The following is a 20,703-nucleotide window of genomic DNA, read 5'->3' on the forward strand; positions in this document are numbered from 1 at the left end:
ATTTTAACAATGTTAATTCTTTCTATCCATGAGCACAGTATATGCTTCCATTTATTTGTATCTTCTTCAATTTCTTTCTTTTGTGTCTTATAGTTCTCCAAGTAGAGGTCTTTTATCTCCTTGGTTAAATTTATTTCTAGGGGATTTTTTTGTTTGTTTGTTTTGTTTTGTTTTTGATGCAATTGTAAATGGGATTGTTTTCTTAATTTCGCCTTCTGATAGTTGTTATTGGTGTATACAAATGCAACTGATTTCTGAATATTAATTTTGTATCTTGCTACTTTTACTAAACTCATTTATCAATTTTAATAGTGTTTGGTGGAATCTTTGGGTTTTCTATATATAGTATCAGATCATCTGCAAATAATGACAATTTTACTTCCTTCTTTCCAATTTGGAGGCCTTGTATTTCTTTTTCTTAGCTAAGTCCTGTGGCTAGGACTTATAATAGTATGCAGAATAAAAGTGGTGAAAGTGGGCATCTTTGTCTTGCTTCTGATCTTAAAGAGAATGCTTTTAGCTTTTCCCTATTGATTATGAGATTAGCTATGGATTTGTCATATATAGCTTTTCTTCTGTTGAGGTATGTTCCCTCTATTCCCACGTTGCTGAGTGTTTTTATCATAAATGGATGCTGGATTTTGTGAAACACTTTTTCAGCATCTATTAATATAATCATATGATTTTTGTCTTTCATTTTGTTTATATGGTGTATCAAGTTAATTGATTTGCAGGTATTGAACCAACCTTGGGTTCCAGGAATAAATCCCACTTAAATATGGTGTATTATCTTTATAATGTATTGCTGTATTTGGTTTGCTAATATTTTGTTGAGGATTTTTGCATCTATGTTTATCAGAATATCAGTCTACAATTTTCTTTTTTTGTAATGTCTTTTTCTTGTTTTGGAATGGTGGCCTCATAAGATGAGTTTGGGAGCTTTCCCTCCTCTAGAATTTTTTGAGAAGGATAGATTTTAATTCTTCTTTGAATGTTGGGTACATTTCATCGCTGAAGCCACTTGGTCCAGGACTTTGTTGAGAATTTTTTGATTATTGATTCGATTTCATTAGTAGTAATCTGTTGGTTCAGATTTTCTATTTCTTCTTGATTCAGTTTTAGAAAATTTTTTGATTCTAGAAATTTATCCATCTCTTTTAAATTGTCCAATTTGCCGCAGTATAATTGTTTGTAATATTTTCTCATAATCCTTTCTATTCAGTGGTATCAGTTGTCACTTCTTCTTTTTTATTTCTGAATTTATTTATTTGGGTCCTCTATATTTCTTGATGAGTCTGGCGAATGGTTTATTAATTTTGTTATCCTTTCAAAAACCCAGATCTTGTTTGCATTGATCTTTTGTATTGTTTTTGTAGGCAATATTTTTTTTATTTCTGCTTTGATCTTTATGATTTCTTTCCTTCTACTCACTTTGGGCTTTGTTTGCTATTCTTTTTCTAGTTCCCTTAAGTGTATGTTTAGATTATTTATTTGAGAATTTTCTTGTTTCTTGAGGTAGGACTGTATTGCTATGAATTTTCTTCTTAGGATCACTTTCGCTGTGACCCATAGACTTTGAGTTGTTTTTCATTTTTATTTGTCTCAAGGTATCTTTTAATTTCCTCCTTGATCTTGTTGTTGACCTATTCATTGTTTAGTAGCGTGTTATTTAGCTCCCATGTGTTTGTGCATTTTTTAGCTTTTTTCTTGTAATTGATTTTAGTTTCATACCATTGTGGTCAGAGAAAACACTTGACATGATTTAAATCTTCTTAAATTTATTGAGACTTGTTTTGTGGCCTAACATGTGTTCTATCTTGGAAAATGTTCTATATGCACTTGAGAAGAATGTATATTCTGCTGCTTTGGGGTGAAATGCTCTAAAAATATCAATTAAATCCATCTGGTCTAGTGTGTCATTTAAAACCACTGTTTTCTTGATTTTCTGTCTGGAAGATCTGTCCATTGGTGTCAATGGGTGTTAAAGTCCCCTGCTAGGATTGTATTACTGTGGATCTCTCCCTTTATGTCAATATTTGCTTTATGCATTTAGGTGCTCCTATGTTGAGTGCATAAATGTTTACAAGGGTTATATTGTAACCCTTGTTGGATTACTTGTTGGATTGACCCCTTTATCATTATGTAATGTCCTTCTTTGTCTCTTATTATAGCCTTTGCTTTAAAGTCTATTTTGTCTGATATAAGTATTGCTACCCCAGCTGTTTTTTTTTTTTAATTCCATTCATATGAAATATCTTTTTCCATCCCTTTACTTTCAGTCTGTGTGTGTCTTTCATTCTGAAGTGAGTCTCTTGTAGACAGCATATATATGGGTCTTGTTTTCTTATCCATTCAGATACCCTATGTCTTTTCATTAGAGCATTTAGTCCATTTACATTTAAAGTGATTATTGATAGGTACATAGTTATTTTCATTTTATTGTTCATATTTATGTTCCCTTTCCCCCCCCTTTAACGTTTCTTGTAATACTGGTTTAGTGGTGATGAACTCCTTTAGCTTTTTCTTGTCTAGGGAATTCCTTATCTCGCCTTCAATTTTAAATGATAGCCTTGCTGAGTAGAGTGGTCTTGGTTGTAGGTCCTTGCTTTTCTTCACTTTGAATATTTCATGCCAATCCCTTCTGGTTTGCAAAGTTTCTGTTGAGAAATCACTTGACAGTCTGATGGGAGCTCCCTTGTAGATAACTAGTTCCTTTCTCTTGATGCTTTTAGGATTCTCTTTTAGTTTAACCTTTGCTATTTTAATTATAATGTGTCTTGGTGTGGGCCTCTATGGGCTCATCTTTTTGGGAGTCTCTACACTTTCTGGGCTTGCATGTCTATTTCCTTCACCAGGTTAGGAAAGTTTTCAGTCATTATTTCTTCAAATATTTCTTCTCAATCCCTTGCTTTCTCTCTTCGTCTTCCCTATGATGCAAATGTTGTTATGCTTGATGTTGTCCCAGAATTTTGTTAAACTATCCTTATTTTTAAATTCTTTTTTCTTTTTGCTGTTTCGATTGGGTGTTTTCTGCTACCTTGTCTTATAAATCGCTGTCTTGATCTTCTGCTTCATCTAGTTTGCTGGTGATTTCTTCTAGTGCATTCTTTATTTCATTTATCATATTTCAGGTTTTTTTTATTCTTCACTTCTAACTGGCTCTTTTTATGGTTCTTATATCCTTTTTTTATGCTTGTCATCTCTTTGTTGAAGTTCTCATTAAGTTCCTAAAGAATCCTAGTAACCATTGTTTTGAACTTGGTATCTGTTGGGTTGCTTGCCTCCTTTTCTTTTAACTTTTTTTCTGTAGTTTTCTCCTGTTTTTTCATTTGGGACATATTTCTTTGTTTTCCAATTTTGCCTGCCTCTCTATGTTTGTTTCTATGTATTAGGTAGAACTGCTCTGTCTCTCGGTCTTGGCTTGGTGGCCTTATGTTGTAGGTGCCCTGTGGGATCCAGCAGCAGTCTCCCTGGTCACCTGCACCAGTGCTTCAGGAGTATCCTTTGTGTGGGTTTTGTGTGCCTTCCTGTTGTAGTTGAACCTTGGTTGCTGTTTGCATGTCAATGGGATGGATTGACTCTCAGGCTGACTGGCTGTGGGATTTGGCCAAGTCTACAACTTACAGGGTGCTCTGTGGGGGCTTTCCCCATTGAGTGAGATACACCCTAGTGGGCTCTCATGCCTGCTGAAACTGCCCTTTGTGTGAGCCACTTGTGATATTAATTGGGTGGTGCTCTGCTGTAGTCTAAATACGACCTCTGTATATATTGGTTTTGGGGCCACTTGGGAGAGACTTTTGTCCAGGCCCAGGTCAGCCTCTGCCTGTTACTGGCCATGGGCTCTCTGGTAGGAGTACAAAGCAATCTGTGGTTGGTTGCTTCCTGTGCTGGACCTGGAGGCACATGCAAGATGCCATGTTGCAAACTGAGGGTGGCTTCCAACAGTAACTGGCCTGGGGTAGCTCAGCAAAAATCCCAGGATCCCCTGAGGCTTGATGTCACCTGCCAGCTCCTGTAAAGCTCGGCTGCTGAGAGAATATGAGAGTTGGGTGAGGTGGGGCCTCAGGGGTTCACCAAGGTGGGACCAGTGTTCTCCTCGTTAATGTAGATTCTCTGTTTGGTGCCAATGCTGAGCCTGGAGCTGCTCAGTAAAAGTTTCAGAGCACACTTAGGCCAGCCGCTGCCTGCCTGGGGCCCAAGAACCCCCAAGAGTTGTCCAAGAAGGAGTGCAATACTAGCGGTGCTCACTGCTTATTGAGAATATGCCTCAGGCATTGAATCAGTTGGGTGGGGTGGGGTCTCAGGGAATCACGAGAGTAGCATAAGTGGGTGGAGTGAGTGAAGTTCACCAGGCCAATGCAGATTCAGATTTGGCTGTGTGTGTGTTGGGGTGGGGGTAGGGGGAGCTCAACACAGGAAATATTGTGCCTGCCTGCCAGCTGCACAGGAAGAGGGTTCTATACAGGGAAAATGGTGATTTTTCCTCCAGTCCTCACCTGGAAGCCATATAACTCAGTATCTCCCTGTATGTCTCTGTTGCCTCCTGAGTCACTGTCCCTCCACCAGAGTCCAGGGTGAGTGTCTGCGAGGGAGTGAATTTGCAAGCTGATGCTTTAAGAGGATATCTGGGTTTCCTGCAGCCTTTTGTCCCACATAGGTGGTCGGAATCCCCACTGTTTTTCACAGCCAGATGATGTAGGGGCTCCTCTTCCCAGCACTGGTACTCGGGGCGGGGGAGCCAATGTGGGGCTAGGGTTCCTTGCTTCTCCAGGGTGTTGGGGGGTGGGAAGAACCTCTGTGGCTGAGATATCCCTCCCGATTCTCAACTGCCACAGGCAGGTGTGGGGTTGCTCATTCCGCATCTTGGCCCCTCCTACCAGTCTCAATGTGGCTTCTTCTTTATATCCTCAGTTATAAAACATCTGTTCAGCTAGCCTTCAGATGGTTCTCCAGGTTGATTATTCTATAATTTAGTTGTAATTTTAATGTAGTCACAGGTGGATGCAAGTACAGCATTTATGTACTCCACCATCTGGGATCCTCAAAAAACAAAAAATTAAAATGGGTTCTTAACTCTTCTGTCTGACACCTGGACTAAGATGGCTAGAAAATGCTGGATTAAAAAAAAAAAAAGGATTAAAGTATAAGAATACAGAATAAGTGAAAGAAAAAGGATGGGAAATTTCTCATCTGGCAATTACCTTTAAAAGCTAGTATAACTATATTAATGTTATACAAATTAGATTTTTATGACAAAATAGTCACTTCATAAAGATGTAACACTGTAACAATTCTAAATTTGAATACCCGTAACAACGTAGCCTCAAAATATGTAAAGGAAAAAAAATATTGACAAAACTACAGAGAGAAATAAATAAAATCACCCACTAGTGGGTAGTTTTAACATGCCATTTCCAGTGATGAGTAGATCCATCAGACCAAAATATAATAAGGAAAGATATAAAGGATTTGACACAATTAGCAGGCTTTATCTGACCTATACAGAATACTGCACCCCTTTACTGCAGACAACATTAATAAACATTAATTGCATACTCAGGCACAGAGCAAGTTTCAACAAATATGAAATGATTTATTTAAGTGGCAGGCTTCACAGCTGCACTCAAGGAGTGTATCAGCTGCATTGGACACAGCTGTTCACTCTCTTTTTGCATCATGTTCCTCTGTTGGCCTCCAGGACACAGTCTCTTGATTTCCCTCTCATCTCACTGGCAGCTACTTTTCAGTCTCGTTTGAGATTTTTCATCTTTTTGGTCTCTAAATACTGGAGTATGCTGGGGCTCAGTCCTCAGAACTCTTCCTTATTAACACTAGCTCAAAGTAATTGCATCCATATTAATGACTTTAAATACCACTTATATATTATTGACTTCCAAATTTAAGTCTCCAGCCAAATTCTTCCCATGGATTTCAGACCCACAGATCCACCTGCCTAATCAATATCTCTGCTTGGAAATATAATCAGTATATCACACTTAATATGTCCAGATCTGAATTCTTGATTCCTTCCCCATCCTCCCTCATTCCTTCCCCTGTTCCTCTGTCATTCTTCCCATCTCAGTAAATGACAACCCCATTATTCCAAGTGCTAAGGCCTAAATCCTGGGTGTTGTTCCTGTGTCTTTTCTCTTTTACTCCACAATAACAAATCTTGTCATCTCTCTTCTTACTGCCTCCACTCCTACTACCCTGAGCTAAGCCACAAACATCTCCCACTCAGATTAATAGTCTCCTAACAAGTTGTTTCAGTTATTTATTGTCATGTAATGGACAATCTCAAAATTAGTGGCTTCAAGTAGTAACAGTTTATTATTTCTCATGATTCTGTGGATTGACTGGGTGGTTCTACAGTTTTTTGTGATGCCAGCAGGGTTGCTAGGATGGCTATAAGGACTAATATGACCTCACTCTCATGGCTGACAGTTGATGGTGATGGCTGTCTATTTGGGAGCTCAGCTGGAGTTGAGTCCCTGGGGCTTTGGTTTTCCTCCACCTGGGTCTCATTTCACCACATAACTGTATAGTTTCCTCACAGCATGCTTCTAAAAGGATGCTGCACTGAAAGGAAACATGCAAATTTCTTAAATTAAAGCCTTAGAAGTTACACTGAGTTATTTTTGTGTATTCTTTTTAGTCAAAGCAGTGACAAACCTGCCCAGGTTCAAGTAATGAGAAATAAACTTCACCTCTCTATGGGATAAGTGAAAAAAATTTGTGGCCATCTTTAACCCATCACACAGTTGTCCCTGCTTCCACCTTTGACACCCCAGAATTCTCTACATAACTTCCAGACTTCCTTTTAAAACATAAGTCAGACTATGTCACTCCTATGTTAAAACCTCTCCAATAGCTTCTCCTCTCATCCAAAATAAAACCTAAATTTCTCACCATGGTCATCAAGACTCTATCTGATCTGGTCTTACTCTCTCCCAGATCCTGTCTCCTGTTCACTCCATTCAGGCCACATTGGTCTCTTTGCTGTTTCACAAAATCACTTGTCACATTGGCCCTCTGCCTACATCACATGGATATTTGCATGGATCACTCACTGCCTTACTTCCGGCAGGTGTCTAATCAAAACTAATTTTATCCTAAGGGCCTTCCCTATCTAGAATAAGCAAAATCAATCTATGACAGTAAAAGTTAGAGAGAGTTACTTCTGGGGCCGGCCCGGTGGCTCAGGCGCTTGGAGCTCCATGCTCCTAACTCCAAAGGCTGTCAGTTCGATTCCCACATGGGCCAATGGGCTCTCAACCACAAGGGTGCCAGTTCGATTCCTCAACTCCCGCAAGGGATGGTGGGCTGCGCCCCCTGCAACTAACAACGGCAACTGGGCCTAGAGCTGAGCTGCACCCTCCACAACCAAGATTGAAAGGACAACAACTTGATTTGGAAAAAGACTTGGAAGTACACACTGTTCCAAAATAAAATCTTAAAAAAAAAAAAAAAGAGGTACTTCTGGGTGAAGGAGGAATTAACTGGAAGGAGCATAGGGAACTTTCTGGGGTGATACTTTATTTTAGATGGTGATTATATGGGTGTTATCTTTGTTATCTATTGCATTGTAACAAATTGCTTCCAAACTCAGTTGACCAAAACAACTATTTATTATCTCTTAGAGTTTCTATGGAATAGGAATTTGGACAGGGCACAGTGGGGATAATTTATTTTATGATGTCTGGAACCTCAGCTAGAAACCTTGAAGGCTAGGGGTTAGAATTATCCAAAGACTCATGGTGGTTGATCTTCGATGTTGACTGGGACCTCAGCTGGGACTGTTGGCCAGAACACCTACACATGGCCTCTCCATGCTGTAAGGGTAACACTTAGAAATCAATAACTTAGCCTGTAGCTTGATTCACCTCATAGTTTACTGTTTAGCTGTTTTCTCTTTGTTTCTCCCCCCTCTCTGCTTGAATTAATGACTGCTTTGTTCTTTTACTCAAGGCTACACATACTTTGCTAATCCAGTTAATCATCAGAGCATTAACCGAAAAAAAGTACCATATTTTGCCATATATAATGTGCTCCAGCATATAATGCACACTCATGTTTTTGGCTCAAACTTTCAGGGAAAAAAAAAAGTCTTTTTTTTTTTTTTTTTTAATAAACAGGTGTTATACTCTCAATTATTTTGTTTTTAAATTCTGTCACAAGGGAATTTTTAGACTTTTTTTTAAAAAATTTTTTATTGGGGAACAGTTTGTTTCTCTAGGGCCCATCAGCTCCAAGTCGTTGTCCTTCAATCTAGTTATGGAGGGCACAGCTCAACTCCAATTCCAGTTGCCGTTTTCAATTTTTAGTCGCAGGGGGCGCAGCCCACCATCCCATGTGGGAATTGAACTGGCAACCTTGTTGAGAGCTCATCCGCTGCCCTTTTGTTTTAATTTTTAATTCAAATTTTTATTTGTTTACATTTAGGTAATTGTTTTTTGTATTATAAAGGAATATTAGCTTTTATTTTTTAACATATTTTGGTACAAGAAATTTTATGTAACAAATAATTACGAAACACAAGAACAGATACAAGGTACAAGAAATTTTATGTACTGGTAACAAATTTATGATATTTACACATCATAGAAGGCCAAGAACTCTTGGTCATTGCAAATTCGTCTTAAGTTCAACAAAACTGATTATTACATTCCAGGGTGTTATTTTGCATACAGATATTGTTATTGATTTCTAGAGTTACACTTTTAACTCATAAGCATAAATAAAAGAATTTAAAACATTTATATAGATACAGAATTAGTACTGAAGCAGAGCCCGGTTGGCAGTCCCATAGTAGAGGCCTCTCCACCTCCCCAGCCTCACCCTTACTTGAGCTTCCTATAGCTTAACAATAAATCATCCCCCTGTGGCTTAAGCTAGGAATGTCCCTGTCCCACCCAGTTCCGTTTTAGAAAATTACCCTTATGATTAATACCCTTAGGCTTATTGATCACGATCTCAAGGGTCTACCAGGCTAATCCCATCATTGTTCCTGGGTTGCTGATTCCATCATAGAATCACGTGGCCACAGGGAAAGCTCTATGCAGACCCCCAACCCCCGAAACCATTACTAGCCTCTGGAGGAATGCCCAGATTTTCCCTTAAGTATCCCAGGCTAGTCTGAGAATGTTAAGGCAGTTTTTGGAGGTGTTAACCTGCTGCCTTCTCAGACCACCAGTGCTCTGATAATAAATGCTTATTCTATGATCCAACTCCTGTGTTGGTCTATTGGTTGAGTGGAGCAGGCAGCATGAGCCCCGGACTCATTTGGCCTCTGGTTTCAGTACTACCCATGTATAATATGCATCCTTATTTTCCCCTCACAAATTTGGTCAAAAAAGTGTGCATTGTACACAGCAAAATACGGTAATTCCTTAGTCCTCAGGCATCCAGGTGCCAGAATCCATTTTGTAACTCTCTTGCAGTTTTTACTGGATCCATAAAGCCCCAGGCGCCAGTAGCTGAGTCTGGAGATAACATTATCTTAAAACAGAGCAGATCCCCCGGGAAGCAACATCAGCTCTCGGACCTGTCTGACAAATTCCCCCTTTCCTTTGTTCTGCTTCTTCTTAAGTACTTATAAAACCTTCTGACCATTGTAGGAACAGGGAGATGGCCTTTGGACAGGAGTCTGCCATCCTCCCAGAATGCTGGCAATCTGAATAAACCTGCTTTTCTTTCCACCAACCTTGTCTTTCAATTTTTAACTTTTCAAGTGGCAGACAGCCAGACCTTAGCACAGTAACAATGTGGCGTGGGCTTCCTCACAGCATGGTGGAGGAAGAAGAAGTGAGATAGAGATAGAGATAGAGATAAAGATAGAGATAGAGGTAGAGATAGAGACAGAGATAGGAAAGTTGTATTGTCTTTTCTAACAAACACAGAAGTCATATCATGTGCCTTCTGCCATATTCTGTGCATTGAAATCAAGTCACCAAGGCCAGTCCAAATTCAAACGAAGGGAATGATAAGAGTGCCACAAACATTTCAGCTATGTTTTAACACTACTACAGGTCTGTACAATTGTCAACTGAACATTTAAGAACTGTTCATCTTATGTGTTAGTCACAGCTGGAGGAATGAGTCCCGGGAGACCAAAGTTGGTCTGTTAGAACTTATTTGGCATATTTGAGCTGCGGGAGGTCAGGCTAGAAAAGACCATAACTTCCCTGAGCAAAGAGGGGTATGGAGTTTTATAGGAGGGGGTAAACGAGGCTGTTCCCCCTTCAATGCTTTAGGGGAGTTTTCGTTGCATTATCTCTAGCAACCAAGGGTTTTGGGACATAACCAAGCCCTCGGACTCCACACCCTCCTCCCCAAGCATCCGTCTGGACCGCCCAGGCCTGCTCAGGCCCGCTGATCACAAGCCCCTAGGAGACAAACAAAGTACAAAGCAGGACAGGATAAGATGGTTTCTATATTCCAGGTGGCTTCTCCAGACCTACGGCAAACATAAGTCAGTAGGTACAAGGTACAAAGCAAGACAAGATGGCTTTTAAGATAAGAAGGTTCCTGTTCCTGACCTAAATATGGCCTAACAAATTCCCCCTCTGGATTTGGTAACTATTCTTAGGAAAAGGGGCAGTGATCAGTCTTCTGTAAGTGCTTCCTGCTGAGTGGGGGTGTCAATCAGGGTCCCTAATTAGAGTTTTGGGTGAGGGGGCTGTAACGGTGTTCTTGTAAGAGCATGGTGAGAACAATTTGCCTGCCGATCATTTTGACAAGCCGGAATAAAGGGTTTGGGGATTACAGCTCAGTTGGTATATAGTCCATAAAGTTCCCCCGTCAAAGGCCAGTTCCCAAAAACTTGTCCAGCACGTACCTGTGAGGTCTTATTACTCATGTGGTCTGTTGCTTACGTATTGTCACCTTCATGTTCCCTGCCTGAGTGCAGGTATAAAGGTCTGGTGGAGTGTCTGGCTGGGGTCCCTCTGGCTGCTCCAGCTTCTGTTGCTTTTTGTTGGTCTATGTCCCAGGTTGCTGGTTCCGGCGCCCTTTTAAGCCTAGATAGGTAAATTCAAGAAGGTATTCCTAAAAGTTTGGCTGTTGTGGGGGTTGGTAGGATGACCTGATAGGCTCCTTCCCATTTGGGATGGAGGGGGTGAACTTTGTCTGGGAGAGCCTTCAAGAGGACCCAATCTTCCGGTTCTAGAGGAGTTGCTGGAATTTTAATTCCATCCTGAGGTGTGGGGAGGAAGGTATCAGTGTGGTAGCAGAGGAGGTGCCGGGTGAGAGAAAGGGTAGGGAGACAATCACCAAGGAGAAGTGAAGAGGAAGGGGGTATGTTGCCAAGGAGGAAAGGGCGACCATACCTGAGTTGAAATGGGCTGAGGAAAGTTGGAGCGCGGGGGGCAGTGTGGAGGAGGGAAAGGCCAATAGGGAGGAGGGCAATCCAGTCCTGGTGGTGTTCTAAGGACAGCCTGGTTGATTGAGTTTTGAGGGTAATGAGCCCTTTCTACTTTTCCAGAAGTTTGGGGATGATAAGGGATGTGCAGTTGCCATTGAATACCGAGAGGTGGCAACTTGTTGGGTGATTTGGGAAGCAAAACTAGGACCATTGTCACTCTGGATGGTTGAAGGGAGGCTAAAATGGAGGATAATGTGGTGGAGAAGGGCATGTGCGACTGGGGAGGATTTTTCAAACGTGGCGGGGAAGGCTTCTAGCCATCCGGAGAAAGCATCCAGGAAGGTGAGGAGATAGCGGTGTCCGCGGATGCGTGGCGTGTGAGTGAAATCAATTTGCCAATCTTGGCCAGGGATGCGGCCACAGGCTTGATGGGATGGGAAGGATGGGGGAGGCTGAAGGCCCCCCTGGGGGTTGGAGAGGTGGCAAATAGAGCAAGCCTGGGTGAAGTGGGCTAACAGGGAAGAAAGACATGGGTGAGTGATAAAGGGATGCAAGAAAGTGAATAGAGGTCTATGTCCAATGTGAAGAGAGTTGTGGAAAGCCGCAAGGATGTCTAAAGCCTGGCTATCAGGCAGGATTAGTTTGTTGGCAGAGGTAAGCCAGGGGCCCTCCCAATGGCTCCTGACTGGTAAGGGAAGTAATTTCATCAGGAGTGTATGTGGGATGAAGGTTAGGGATGGCAAGGATTTGGGTAACAGGTTCTCGAGAACCGAGGAAGGCGGCCCTGCTGTGCCTCCCAATCAGCCTTGTTGTTACCAGTGGCAACAAGGCCAGAGCCCCTTTGGTGGCCCCTGCAGTGTATAACAGAAACACAAGCAGGGAGTTGAAGAGCCTCAATAAGCTTGAGGATTAGGCGGCCATGGGCTACAGGGGAACCTTGGGAGGTGAGGAAGCCACGTTTTGCCCAGATTGCAGCATGGGAATGGATAACATGAAAGGCACATTTGGAATCTGTATAAATGTTGACAGAGCATCCTTTGGCTAGAGTTAGGGCGCGGGTAAGGGCAATAAGTTCAGCCTTCTGAGCAGAAGTGTTGGAAGGGAGAGGGGAAGAGTCTATGAATTCACAGGCAGAGGTAACAGCACGGCCTGAGTAGGGCTCTCCGTTACGAATGTAACTGGACCCGTCAACAAACCAGGTGTAGTCGGGATCTCAAGAAGGGGGTTGTCAGAAAGGTCAGGGTGAAGAAGCCAGGAAGATTCGAGTTCCTCAATGCAGGAATGGGATACAGAGGTGGAAACAGGAAGAAGTGTGGAGGAGTTAAAGGCAGGGGACTAGAGAAGAATAATGTGGGGAGAGGTCCGAAGAGGTTGATAATGAGTAAGATGAGAAGAGCTAAGAAAGGAAGGGGTTTTATTATTAAGAAGATTAAGGACTGAATGGGGCGAGAAAACAGTGATAAGTTGAGAGTAAGTAAGTTTGGAAGCTTCTAAAGTGAGGAGGACAGAGGTGGCAAGAGCATGGAAGCAGGGGGGCCAGCCCCGGGCAGTGGGGCCTAGTTGTTTGGATAAGTAAGCGACGGCTTTGAGACCAGGGCCTGATGTCTGACCCAAGAGGCCTGGAGCGAGCCCCTGAGATTCATGGGTGTATAGGAAGAAAGGCTTAGTCAGGTCAGATAAAGCAAGGGCGAGGGCAGAAATGAGAGCCATCTGGAGTTGAGAAAAAGCAGAGGTGGTCTCTGAAGTAGGCAGGAGAGGTTCCTGGAGGGGGCCAGCAGTGGCCTGGGCAAGGGGTTTGGCAATGAGGCTAAAATTGGGGATCCAGATGGGAAAATACCCAACCAAGCCAAGGAAAGAGAGAAGATGCTGTTTAGTGGAGGGAAGGGGATAGAGCGAATGAGCGTTTTGCGTTGTGTTGTGGTTTCCTGGCGACCTGGGGAAAGGCGAAATCCTAGGTAGGTGACGGTTGAGGTGGAGAGTTGTGCCTTATGGTGGGATATACGATAACCGATAACCTTATCGAGGGAAGCCAGATAATTAAGGAGCCAGCAGGTATGGGAAGTGGAGATATTAGGTGTAAGGTTACAAAGGGGATCATCAACGTATTGGAGAATCATAAGAAGACCATAAAGGCCAGTTCTAAAAGATCTGTTTGGGATGTGTGAGGACCCCTCTCTAGTTTCTGAAGCTTCCTGCAAATATCAGGGGCCAACTAGGAGATGAAATGCATCTGGCGTCTGGAGAGTCAGGATTACTGTTAGTGTAGGTTTGTAGGGCCTCTGAAAGGCGGGAGATTAAAACAGCTGGGTTCTCATGGTGGTCCTGGTAGATTTCCCTAACTTCTTCAAAATTGACCCCTTTCTGAATGGCTGCCTTCATGCCCTGAGGGAGACTATTAACTATATGGTCTCTCTTTAGGCAGTCAGGATTGGGCTGGGGGTGAGTCTGCTCATTCCAGTTAGGATCCTGGGTAGGAATGGCTGTCTTCCTAGGGGGATAGGTGTTATTATTTTGGTGACGCATGGAGTCTATTTTCCTAGCTTTTTGAATGATACGATCCTTTTCATCAGAGTTAGTGTATGTGGAGAGAATAATACAGATGTCCCACCAAGTAAGGTCATAGCTAAGGGTGAGGTATTCAAACTCTTTAGTAAAGTGGGAGGGATCCAAAGAAAAGGAGCCCAGCTTAGATTCAATCTGACTCAGGTCCGTCATCGAGAAAGGGACATGGACCCTAACAGGGCCTTCAGCACCTGCTACTTCCCTGAGAGGCATCTGGGCGCCTGGAGTGCATAAGGTAGCCCAGGTCGGGTATGAGGAGGGGAGGAAAGGTCGGGAGCAGGCCGGGCAGTAGTGGAGGAAGTATTGGGTGGTATGTGGAGGCAGCGGGTTGATACAGTGAGGGGATTTGAACTAGCGGAGATAGGGAAGGAGAGGAAAAATCAGGGGGGTCAAAAGGATAAGCTAAACCTAAGAGGTGTGATTCGCCCTTAGGTGGCAAAAGGGACAAGTCCCGTTGCAGCTCAAAGAAAGCCAGGAGGTAGGGCACCTTGCTCCATTTACCCTGCCAGTAGAGGAGGTTGTCTTATATTGTGGCTAGGCCACACTTGAAAAGGAAATAAGGCATTTAGCCCCTAAAACAGGGTAAAGTCCTGTCTTAATGCAGTCCAAAAGCACTCCCAAAGGGGAGTCCCTGGGGTAAGAGGAGGAGCCGCAGCCCATAGTAATGAAGGAAGGGAATAGGGGGCTAAACAAGGTAAAGTCCAGACCCCCTTAATCACCCAGAGGACAAGGGAAAACGGCAGGGTGTCCCGCTGTCGGTTTCCTCAGGTCCGGAGGAGGACCTGAGTTGGAGGATGAAAGAGGGAAGGCTTACCTAAGTCATTCACCGAAGGGTACACGAAGAAGGCTCCCCATATGGGCCACCAAATTGTTAGGTACGGCTGAGTCGCAGGAGGCCAAAATTGGTCTATTAGAATTTATTTGCCCTCCCCCACCAACCATCAGCTAAAGTGCTCTCTGTGAAAGTTAAGAGATTTTAAAGCCGGTTCTCCTTAAGTGATTCCATGATAGATAGAAACACGTTACTGCCACCCACTCACAGAAAAGCTGTTGGATCCTTACCTTTGTTACATTTCTGAGAGCACTGATTAATTTAAGGCATTCTCCTATTGTGCTGTAATAAATTCTGGAGTATGAGCTGCTCCCCACATTGTGCAGCCATAAGCGAAATAATGACTCCTTTTTGCATAACACAAGTGTCCAATTCTGTTTTAGTTCTATTCAAGTTTCTTGAATGATTCTATTTATTGATTAATTTATTTTTTTATTAGTTTCAGGTGTACAAAACAATGTAATAGACATTTATCATTTATATCCCTCACAAAGTGATAAAGCCCTTCCCCCAATCTACCTCTGATATCTCATACAGCCATTACATTTCCTCTATCTCTATTCCTAATGCTGTACTCCACTTCTTGTGACTATATATATTTGAGATATATATGTAAAATTATAGTTGACATTATTATTCAGCTTCAGCTTCAGGTGTACACTGCAGTGGTCAAGCACCTACACCGCCCATGAGTGGTCTCCCTAATAAGACAAATGTCCATTGAACACCCTACAAAATCTTTACATTATTGATAGTCCCCAAGCTGTCTTTCGTATCCCCGCGGCAATCTTGTGGTTACCGACTGTGCTTTCTAATCCCCTCACCTTCTCCCTCATCCCCATCCCCCCTCTCATCTCGCAACCCTCAGTTTTTCCTCTGTATCCCTGAGGCTGTTTCTAATTAGTTTGTTCATTTATTGAATGATTTATTTAAATAACATATGTTGGGACAAAGAAAATGGCTAGCCCAGGTAGAAGACTCATTTCAGAAAAGAATATGGGGATGTGGATACAGAGACCAGGACAAACCAGGTTTAAAAAAAATGGAAGAAATGGTGCTTGCACCCTTTCTACACTAATATATTTTTTCTTTCAGATGATATCATTGTCTTACAAGCAAAATGGGACATTGGTGATTTTTAAAATGCAGAATTCTTTTCCCCTCTATCCTTGTTTTCATCTTCATGATTAGCATTACCTTGTAGAAACCACAGGCTGAGCTCAGGGGACAGTACGAGGCAAATCTTGCCCATGATGACGCTTCTAATAGCGACAGACTCCATTCAAATTCAGCATCACCAAATGGAAGATTTAAGTTTATGTGCTTAAGCAATGAATGAGTAATGAGGCAGGTGGGCTGCATTTTGCTTTTGTCTTTCTCCTTGTAATTGTCATGAACCTAGTTCCTATTTTCCAGTTTGGGCTTCAGTTAAAATCACATCAGCCCACTTAGTCACTTCAAGCTAAGAGTCATCTGCTACTTTCCCTCTTTTAGAACTTCAGTGACTCACTTCCATATTTGTGTCTCCCACAAAGCTCTGCTAATAGTAGATGCTCACTAAATGTTTGTGAATGGAATCTATGAAGAGAGATTGCCCTCTGTACTCCTCCCCCTTCAAAAAAGGGATTTCTGAAATCCTGGAAACATGTTGAGAGAAGTAAAATTTCAAAATTAATCATATCTGTGACATTTGTCTTAAGAATGTGTGAGTCACACATCTAAGTTAGTGCCTAAACCATCACATGGACAATGAGGCAAAAAGAGGAGCTGGACTAATGTAAATTCATTTGCAGTCCTGGAAGCACCGTCACTTATGTGTGGTTCCACTGTGGATGAGCTAGTCCAATGGTGTGTGAATGAGTGAAGTGAGCATATACCAGAGCAGTGGAAGGTAAAGTCTGAAAAGCAAAATACGGACCAATGGCAGAGGGCCAAACGTTGCTAGACTAAGGAGGGTGATTTCCATTCCACAGAAATCAGAGAGCCTTCCATGGTTTTTAACAATGACAACAAAGCTCATGGAGGCCATTCCTATAATCACCAAGCATATATTTAGGTAATGGTACAACTACTTTGAAAACAGCTTGGCTGTATTTTACAAAGTTAAACACATACCTATCATGCAAACTTTATTTCTAGTATTTGCTCCCAAGAAAGTAAAGTGTATTTCCACAAAAAAACGTGTACACGAATGTTCATAGAAGCTTTATTCCAAAAAACTGAAAACAACCCAAATATGCATCAAAAGGTAAATGTGTAAACAAATTGTGATACATCTGTAGCATACCACAGTGATAAAAAGAAAAAAAAGATTGTTTCACACAACACGGGATGAATTTCAAGAACATTATACTTAGTATGAAGCCATACAAGACGATAAATGGTATGATTTTATTTATAGGAAACTTTACAAAAACTAATCTAATCTATAGGGACATAAAGCAGTTCAGTTGTTGCCTGTGGCCAAGGGAGTTGCAAACACACAGGAGCACAAGGAACTTTTTGGGGCAATGGAATTGATCTACATCTTGGGTGGTTACAAATGGTGGTTACACATTTGTAATCATTCTATATCTTGATTATAGTGATAGTTACCCAAATGTATGCATTTTTCAAAATTCAATGAACTGTATACTTAAAGATAGCTGCATTTTAATGTATGTAAATTATACCTCAATACAGTTGACTTGTGCACAAATAAAAGAACTTTGGAAACATGGCAAAGAGGAAACAGGAGACTTTCCTAAGGTGCTTGGTATCTAGTGTGAAGATGAGGGGCTGCCCTGTTACATAACGACCCTACAGTGTGGATGGCAGTGTGAAGTACGTGACCAAAGAAGTGTATGAACAAAAAAGTAGAGGAGAGTGTGCTCACGTGCATGTGTGTGCGTGTATGAGCATGTGTGTAGGGGGGTGGGTAGGATCATGGAGTAATGGCCTGGAGTTAATGACATATTTAGGTGAAGATCTTATTATTTATGTCACTCTTTCATCAAGACCTGTTTCCAATCCCACTTCCTCCATAAATTCTTGCTTGACTCCCAAACCACAGAAACTTTCTTCTTTTCTCCTCTGAACTCTTATAGTAAGTTCTGTTTGTTTAAATTGTTTAGAAATAACCATGGCTTTTTTTTTCTTGAACGGCTATTCAAATTGCTTACCTCTACTTAATTTTAAATGTGGTTAAACCTTATCTCATCATCTATACAAGCTCCTTAAGAGAGAACTGTACCCTGATCTTCCACAGTTCCTGAACCATAGCAGCCAGGCAGATTTTGTAGATGTTCCTGATTCAGCCTGATTTTCAGTTCCTAAAACTGGGGTAAGTGTTAACAATTTGGAGTAAGAAAGAGACATCTACAATTCTGATTATAAGTAAGCAGGGAGATATTGAGCTTTGTGAACCCCTTGGCAATTCATCTCCACTTCTACTTTAAGCGACAGACCATAATTACTTTTACAAAGCCAAGAAAGACCATCTTTAGACAATGTCCTCTCTGAGGCGAATTGAAATTGAGTTGCTATATTTACCCAACAATTTCACACCTCAATGGGTTTTCTTTCCAATCAGAAATTTTAGCAAGGGCAGTCACATTTGTATCCGTAGCCTGCCAACTCTGACCAGAAATCAGGTTCTCGGTGTATCCATACCTTGACAAGTGGATCAGATGTTCTAGTGAAAGGAACATAAATGTCACTCATCTCACTATAAAAAATAAGTCTGGGCCTGCTTATCTGCTTGTAGGGTTGAAGTCTTACCATCAACACTTCTGAGTGCTTTACACTTTATTATCCTTTAAATGAGGTCTTTTCCATCCAGCTATCTCCATTTATACCCTCAGATGGAATTATTACCATTCAACTCTTTGAAACATGTACCTTCTGTCAACTACCTATCTTTTGCTTTGGGAGACAATACAACCTGTGGCCTTAAACATAAATTTGCCAGACTTTTCTCAAATGTTGTATTAAGGAAAGAAATGTAGGAGGATCCTTTTTCATAGCGCTGGATCTAGGACGTCTTGTACCTGCTTTACAAGCAAATCATGTTCTAGTGGGCTTTCACTGTTAGGGATTATGTTTTAGAGCATGGGATTTGTCATTGAAATCCATGTAATAACAAGTATGAATTTAGATTCGTGGTTTTGTCAAATCCTGTTCTTTGAAACCTAAGTATATACAGCCAAAGCTTCCTAAAACATCAGTAGTGGCCTGTCCACACTTCCCAAAGTGTGCATCATTTCCCAAAGTATCTGAGGGATACAAGGCCCATGAACTATCTTAGGTTTTCATGGTTACGTAAGTTTAGAGAAGAGGTATACAAAAGGCTCCAAGATGGCCACAGAAATGCAGTTGGCTTAGCTCAATTTAACCCAGAGCTCCCAAAGTTATTTGACAACAGATCCCCTTTCTCAAACACTTTGGGGTACACTACTCATTGTTATGTCTTCAGTTAACTTAAGGTGTGAGCATAGACTGAGAAAGTTTAGAATTAAATAATCTTCCTAAATACAACGTGGACATATTGAGGCCTTAAAAACACATCTTTCAGGTACCTGCATTTCTGTATTACCGTTCAGTACCTACCTTTCTGAGCTACATTCTGAAGCTCAATGAGTATAAAGCTGAATATAAACAAACATTTTGTATATTTGCTCACCAATGTCATGTTCATTTATACGAGGTCAACAATGAAGTTTGTGTACTCACTCTAGAAAAAGTGCTACATACCTCATTGCTGAATATCACTACAGTCACTTTCAGAGTAATACCCTTGGGAGACTATGCACTGATGCCAGAGCCCAGTCCACCCTTCAAAGCAATTTTGGAACTCTTTTTCTAGAATGGCCATCAAAGCTGTCATCGTATTACCCTTGATGTCCTGAATGTCATCAAGATGCGTTCCTTTCAGTATTTCCTTTATCTTCGGGTAAAGAAAGAAATCACTGGGGGCCAGATCAGGTGAGTAGGGAAGGTGTTCCTATACAGTTATTTGTTTACTGGCTAAAAAGTCCCTCATAGATAGTGTTGTGTGATCTGGTGCATTGTTGTGATGCAAGGGCCATGAATTGTTGGCGAAAAGTTTGGGTCATCTAACTTTTTCACTCAGCCTTTTCAGAACTTCCAAATAAACTTGGTTAACTATTTGTCCAGTTGGTACAAATTCATAATGAATAATCCCTCTGATATCAAAAAAAGGTTAGCAACATGGTTGCAACAAGTTCACAAACTTAATTGTCACACCTCGTAGTTGTGAATTACACACAGTGATAATGACTGCAGATTGTTGCAGGTAGCAAGGAGTATTTGTGACAATATCTGAATACATCAAAATCCTAGAAATTTGAAAAAGTAGGTTTGGATGGGTTCTAAGAGCAGGTTGTAGATTCCATTTCTATTTTTATGATCTAAGACAGAGGTTCTCAAAATTTTTGGTCTTAGAACTCCTTTATACTCTTAAAAGTTACTGAGCACCCCAAACTTTTGTTTTAAGTGGATTATACCTATCAAAATTTACCATGCTAGAAATCAAACCTGAGAAAATTTAAAAATACTAATTTATTAATTCACTTAAAATACCAAGAAACCCATAGCACATTAACATACTTTTATGAAAATAACTATATTTTCCCAAACAAAAAAATTTAATGAGAAGATTGGCATTGTTCTACAGTTTTGAAATTCTTCAATGTCTGCCCTAATAAAAGACAACTGGATTGCCACATCTGCTTTTGACAGTCAATCTATTATCTCGTCATATAGCCTCTGAAGATTTCTACAACACATTTGGAGAATTAAAGAGGGGGAATCACATTTTAATATTATGAAAAAAATTTGGACCTCATGGACCCCCTGAAAGGATCTCTGGGACCCTGAGTGTCCCTGGACTGTATTTTGAGAATTACTACTTTAGGAATTCAATAAAAAAATTTATTGAGAATCTACT

The 20,703-nt window shown here is 41.3% G+C and overlaps 1 long non-coding RNA gene across 1 annotated transcript in view; it reads left to right on the forward strand.

Moving 5' to 3' along the window:
• The window catches only part of LOC117015717 (uncharacterized), a 30,920-nt gene that overhangs the window by 5,431 nt on the left and 4,786 nt on the right, over nucleotides 1-20,703 (forward strand). The window lies entirely within an intron of this gene.

The sequence above is a fragment of the Rhinolophus ferrumequinum genome, chromosome 23, assembly GCF_004115265.2.
Source record: "Rhinolophus ferrumequinum isolate MPI-CBG mRhiFer1 chromosome 23, mRhiFer1_v1.p, whole genome shotgun sequence".
Taxonomy (NCBI): domain Eukaryota; kingdom Metazoa; phylum Chordata; class Mammalia; order Chiroptera; family Rhinolophidae; genus Rhinolophus; species Rhinolophus ferrumequinum.